Here is a 6,090-nt window from a genome sequence, read left to right as displayed (position 1 = left end):
TCACTAAGGGTTTTTCAGGTTTGTTTATCTTTTCAAAAAACCAGATCTTGGTTTCATTGATTTTTTTTTCTATTTTTTTAATTGATACCTCATTTATTTCTGCTCTGCTTTTTATTATTTCCCCTCTCCTGCTCACATTGGGATTTGTTCTTCTTTTTTCTAGTTCCTTTAGGTACAAGGTTAAATTGTTTAAATGTTTTCTTATTTCTTGACATAGGCCTATATTGCTATATATTCCCTCTTAGAATTGTTTTTTTCTGTGTCTCAATGATTTTGGATCACAGTGTTTTCACTTTCACTTGTCTCCATGTATTTTTTAATTTCTTCTTTGATTATTTAATTGGTCCTTTGGTTGTTTAATATCATTTAGTCTACACTTTTGGGTTTTTCCCAGCTTTTTTCTTATGATTTATTTTTAATTTCAAACCATTATGATCATAAAAGATGCATGGTATGATTTCAACCTTCTTAAATTTGTAAAGGCTTGTTTTATATCCTAATGTGATCTAGTTTGGAGACTGTTTCATGTGCACAAAATAATATATATTCTATTCTTTTTGGATGGACTGTTCTCTATATATCTGTTCTTTCCTTTTGGTCCATGTGTCATTCAAAGACATTGTTTCCTTATTTATTTTGTGTCTGAATGATCTGTTCATTAATGTAAGTAGCATGTTAAAGTCTCCTACTATTATTGTATTGCCATCAATGTTTCTCTTTGTATCTGTTAATATTTGTTTCATGTATTTAAGTGTTCCACTTTTGTGTGTATAGATATTTCCGATTAGTATATTCTCTTGTTGGGTTGATCCCTTTATCATTATGTGATACCTTTCTTTGTCTCTTGTTATAGTCCTTGTCTTAAAGTCTATTTTATCTGATAGAAGTATTGCTACCCCAGCTTCTTTTTTTTGTTTTCTGCTTTAATTTGTCTGGTGAATATTTTATCATTACTTCACTTTCAGTCTATTTGCATCTTTAGGCTTGAGATGAGTCTCATGTAAGCAGCATATAGATGTTTGTTTGTTTGTTTGTTTGTTTTTAATACATTCTGCTAGAGAAGAAAAGAAAAATAGGCAGGTTAGAGACCCATCAAATTAACAAATTGCTTCCCTAATGTCACTCTAAATAATGTTTTCAGGATCCATCCTCCCAGGCTTGGCATCTATTCAGACATCCATTCTGATGTTCCTAAAACACTAAATAGCTAGAAGACTAGTTTAAATATTAATAAGCTCTCTACCCACACCTACTGTAATTAGTTCCATTTTTTCATCCTCTAATATGCTTTGCCTTGATCAAATCTGCCCAAATTCATAGATTCTTCCTCCCAAATTGTTGTCTGGGTATTTATTCTACAATATGGAGGCTCCTCAAAACGTTAAAGATAGAGCTACTCTATGACCCAGAAATTGCACTACTAGGTATTTATTCAAAGGTTACACATAGAGTGATTTGAAGGAACACATGCACCCCAATTTTTGTAGCAGCGAAGTCCACAATAGCCAATAGCCAATATATGGAAAGAACTCGATGTCCATTGATAGATAAAAAGATACCACACACACACACACACACACACAGAGAGAGAGAGAGAGAGAGAGAGAGAGAGAGAGAGAGAGAGAGAGAATGGAATAATACTGAGCCATCAAAAAGAAAACTTGCCATTTGCAAATGTGGACAGAACTACAGGGTATTATTGTAAGTGAAATAAGTCAGTCAAAGACTTATGTTACATGAATCCATTTTATTCTTGCTTAAGTCCCACAGATATTTGGGATAAATTTGCCCCTTATTTCCAGCTCATGTGGTCCTTTGAGGGTTACTGAAATAACTGAAAGGAGACAAAGACAAATTGGATTAATAAAATCATGGGAGGATAATTGACTTCATATTTCCAGAATATGTGGAGAATAAGATTGCACATTTATCACTTAGCTCCAAAGTACACATTGTGAATAGGCCAATATGGTAAGGAAATCTTACCTCCCATTACCAAAATTCTTCCTTTAAGAGCCCTAGAAATGAGGAATTTTATTGGAGAGAAGTCAGCATGCCACCACATTTGCTTTTAATTTAAAGGAAAGGTTCCTGGGAGATGTTCCTTTAATAAATAACTCCTGGTGATTTTTTGATCTTTTAATATTCATTCACCCATTAATTCGTTATCCATTTCTTATGCATTCATTAATTTAACAACTATTTGCTGAGTGCCTATTATGTGGCTGGAAATGGGGTAGACCTCTTGCCATTTGGGTGTTCCACCAAGCATCACAGCAGATCACCTGAATATCTAATTATAAAGTCTTTCAACAAACACCAGAAGAAGATGAAAAGCATTCTAAGACAATATGTGAGCTCAGATAATTGAGGAGAGTAGGGCAGAGAGTATGGTCAGAAGTAGGTCAGAGAGAGTAGGTCACCTTCATCATGCTCAGCTCACCACTTATGAGCGTGCAAGCAACGTAACCTCCTGATGCTCCTTTGAGTATACGGTGAGGACAGTAACAGTACTACACAAAAAACTACACAAAACAATATTTGTACAGCTCTACTAAGTGTTTCTACATAAGGTGAGACTGCTTATGTCATCACTATTATTAAATATTACGTTAAAAGGGAGATAAAGGCTGAAAGAAGGCTATATGATTGCTTGATCCTAGAGAAACACAGGACAGAAAGGAGAATTAGGGTTTTTGGCTGCAGGCCCCTGCCACATGACAGTAAAATCACTAGGAACTCCTCCATTCAGCCTTGACACAAGAACTTCATGTTTAGGTGATATGTGCATTCTCAAGACACATTTTAAGTGTTTTAAGAAATGTTCTTGTTAACATCATACTTTTATGTTTATCATTAATTTAAATAATTTTATTTTTATTTTTTAATTTAAATAATTTTAAAAATTAGAACAGTTTTAAATTTAGAGAGAAGTTGCAAAGATAGTACAGAGTTTTTACATTATACTGTGTATTTGTCAGAACTAGTGAGCCAATGCTGATATATTATGATTACCTAGGCTCCATGTTTTATTTGGATTTATTTTATTACATTAGATTTCAGCAGTTTTTCCTTAATGAATCAGTTTATCCAAGTTATCTATTTATGTTTTATTGTCTTGCTAGTTCTTGATTTATTGTCCTTATGCTCTTTATGTTCCCAAGAAGCTTTTTGTAATTGTCCCCAAAACAAACAAGGCACCTTGCGAGATTCTTTTCCTTAGAGAAAATGGTGAAATCTATAATGTAAGCAGTAACAGTGCAGTCTGCTTCCTCTCTTAAGTGAAGAACTCTTTTCTGTCCCTATCAGTCTCTTCCTCTTTCTTCAGGTATGTAGCTTCTCATCTGCAAGTTCTCTCTTGTCCTGACTCTGATACAAGTGTTATCATGGGAATCTGGAGGGTTAAGGCTGTGCATGGGGATAGCAGACCTAGGGTAATCCACATGATTCACTGTGCTGTGGTAGCACTCTGAACCTTGGCTTCAGGTCTAAAGATTATGCTTGCTTCTGTTGCCCACTTACTGCCCCAGTCTTGTGCCATTGTTTGCGCCTTTGAACTGTTAGCAGCTTCCTCATATCCCTGTGCCTCTGAAGATGTTGTTTCCTTTGCTGGAATTATGGACCTTCTCCTTGCCTTCAGTACTCAGATTAAGAGTCTTACCTTCTTGGAAGTTGTCTCTGATCCTATCCTTGTAGAGTTTTATTAATTGGTCCTCATATGAATTCTCATAACATGGTGTGCTTATCTTTAATGAGCACAACACTCACCGTATCTATTGCAATTTCCTTCTCACTAATTGGGCTCCCCCATTATTGGATGGCCTTTGTATCTGGAGGATCTGGCACAGTGCCCAGCCAAGAATAACTGCTTTAGCAATCTTTCTTTCTTTCTTTCTTTCTTTCTTTCTTTCTTTCTTTCTTTCTTTCTTTCTTTCTTTCTTTTTTCTTTCTTTCTTTCTTTTCTTTCTTTCTTTTTCTTTTCCAAATTGTGAAGTAATTAACACATAACAATGTGTAAGTTCAAGGTGTAAAAGATGTTAAATTGGCACTTATGTATTGCACCGTGATTACCACCATAACTTTGGCTAACACTTCTATCATATCATGGAATTATCATTTCTTTTTTTGTGGTGAGAACATTTAAGATCTAGTCTGTTAGCAGTTTTGAAGTAATCATTGACTAAAATCACTAGGCTATGCGTTAGGTCCTCAGAACTTAATCATCTCCTGGTTGCAGGTTTGCACCCCTTCACAACACCTCCTGAGTTTCCCCACCCATCTCCCTTAATAACCACCATTGTACTCTCTGTTTCTACAAGTTCAGCTTCTTTAGATTCCACATATTAATGAAATTACACATTTGTCTTTCTCTGACTAAATGTGTTTTTGAATAAAAGAAAGAAGGAAATGAAAAAAGGAACTTAGGAAAAAGGAAAGGAAGGGAGGGAGGAAGGAAAGAACAGAAAGCTAATGAAGAGAGAGAAAGAGGCACTGACAGTTTTTCATCTCAAAAAGAATTTGAGTGGAGAATTCAGGAAAAACCACACTTTCACAGTTGGCCATTCCTTGTCTAGGCAGCCCCTTTATTTTTAACCTAGAGAGTCAAACAATAACTATTGCGAACAACAATAAAAGGCACTTCTATGATGCAACATGATAATCCTTTTTGCCTAAATGGGATGAATGCTATTTGAGTTACTGTATTTATCATTGTGGTTGTGTCACTGAAACACAAAGAACTTTAGGCCTGACCTGAAAGTTCATGATGTATTTCAGTAACAAATGTTATAGTAACTCACAGAGGGTTTTTATTTTTTGTGTATATATGTATATTTTTTATTGGAGTTTGATTTGCCAACATATAGTGTAACATCCATTGCTTATCCCATCAAATGTCCCCCTCAGTGCCCATCACCCAGTCACCCCATCCCCCCGCCCACCCCTCCTTCCACTACACCTTGTTCATTTCCCAAAGTAGGAGTCTCTCATGCTTTGTCACCTTCTCTAATTTTACCACCCATTTTCTCTCCTTTCCCCTATAATCCCTTTCACTATTTTTTATATTCTCTGTATGAGTGAGACCATCTGATGATTGTCCTTCTCCAATTGACTTACTAAACTTAGCACCATACCCTCCAGTTCCATCCACGTCAAAGTAAATGGTGAGTATTCATCCTTTCTGATGGCTGAGTAATATTCCACTGTATACATAGACCACATCTTCATTATCCAGTCATCAGTGGATGGACACCGAGGCTCCTTCCACAGTGTGGCTATTGTGGACATTGCTGCTATAAACATCGGGGTGCAGGGGTCCCGGTATTTCACTGCATCTGTATCTTTGGGGTAAAGCCTCAGCAGTGCAATTGCTGGGTCATAGGACAGATCTATTTTTAACTCTTTGAGGAACCTCCACACAGTTTTCCAGAGTGGCTGCACCAGGTCACATTCCCACCAACAGTGCAAGAGGGTTCCTCCTCCTCCACATCCTCTCCAACATTTGTGGTTTCCTGCCTTGTTAATTTTCCCCATTCTCACTGGTGTGAGGTGGGATCTCATTGTGGTTTTGATTTGTATTTCCCTGATGGCAAGTGATGTGGAGCATTTTCTTTTGTGCTTGTTGGCCATGTGTATGTCTTCTTTGGTGAGATTTCTGTTTATGTCTTTTTGCCTATTTCATGATTGGATTGTTTGTTTCTTGGGTGTTGAGTTTGATCAGTTCTTTATAGATCTTGGATACTAGCCCATTATCTGATATATTGCTTACAAATATCTTCTCCTATTTTGTAGGTTGTCTTTTAGTACAAAGCTGTGATCAACAAGACAGTGTGGTACTAGCACAAAAACAGACACACAGATCAATGGAACAGAATACAGAACCCAGGGATCCCTGGGTGGCGCAGCGGTTTAGCGCCTGCCTTTGGCCCGGGGCGCGATCCTGGAGGCCCGGGATCGAATCCCACATCGGGCTCCCGGTGCATGGAGCCTGCTTCTCCCTCTGCCTGTGTCTCTGCCTCTCTCTCTCTGTGTGTGACTATCATAAAAAAAAAAAAAAGAATACAGAACCCAGAAATGGGCCCTCAACTCTAT

At 37.1% G+C, this 6,090-nt stretch overlaps 1 long non-coding RNA gene across 2 annotated transcripts in view; it reads right to left on the bottom strand.

Moving 5' to 3' along the window:
* Positions 1–1,685: 1,685 nt before the first annotated feature.
* LOC144282142 (uncharacterized) overlaps positions 1,686–6,090 on the bottom strand; it is a 47,272-nt gene continuing 42,867 nt past the window's right edge. For both annotated transcript variants that reach the window (XR_013350485.1, XR_013350484.1), the window contains exon 4: positions 1,686–1,834. This is a non-coding gene — a long non-coding RNA (uncharacterized LOC144282142). The remainder of the gene's footprint in view (positions 1,835–6,090) is intronic.

This window comes from Canis aureus, chromosome 13, assembly GCF_053574225.1.
Source record: "Canis aureus isolate CA01 chromosome 13, VMU_Caureus_v.1.0, whole genome shotgun sequence".
NCBI lineage: Eukaryota > Metazoa > Chordata > Mammalia > Carnivora > Canidae > Canis > Canis aureus.
The sequence above is the reverse complement of the archived record's forward strand: the minus strand, read 5'-3'. Positions and strand labels throughout refer to the sequence as shown.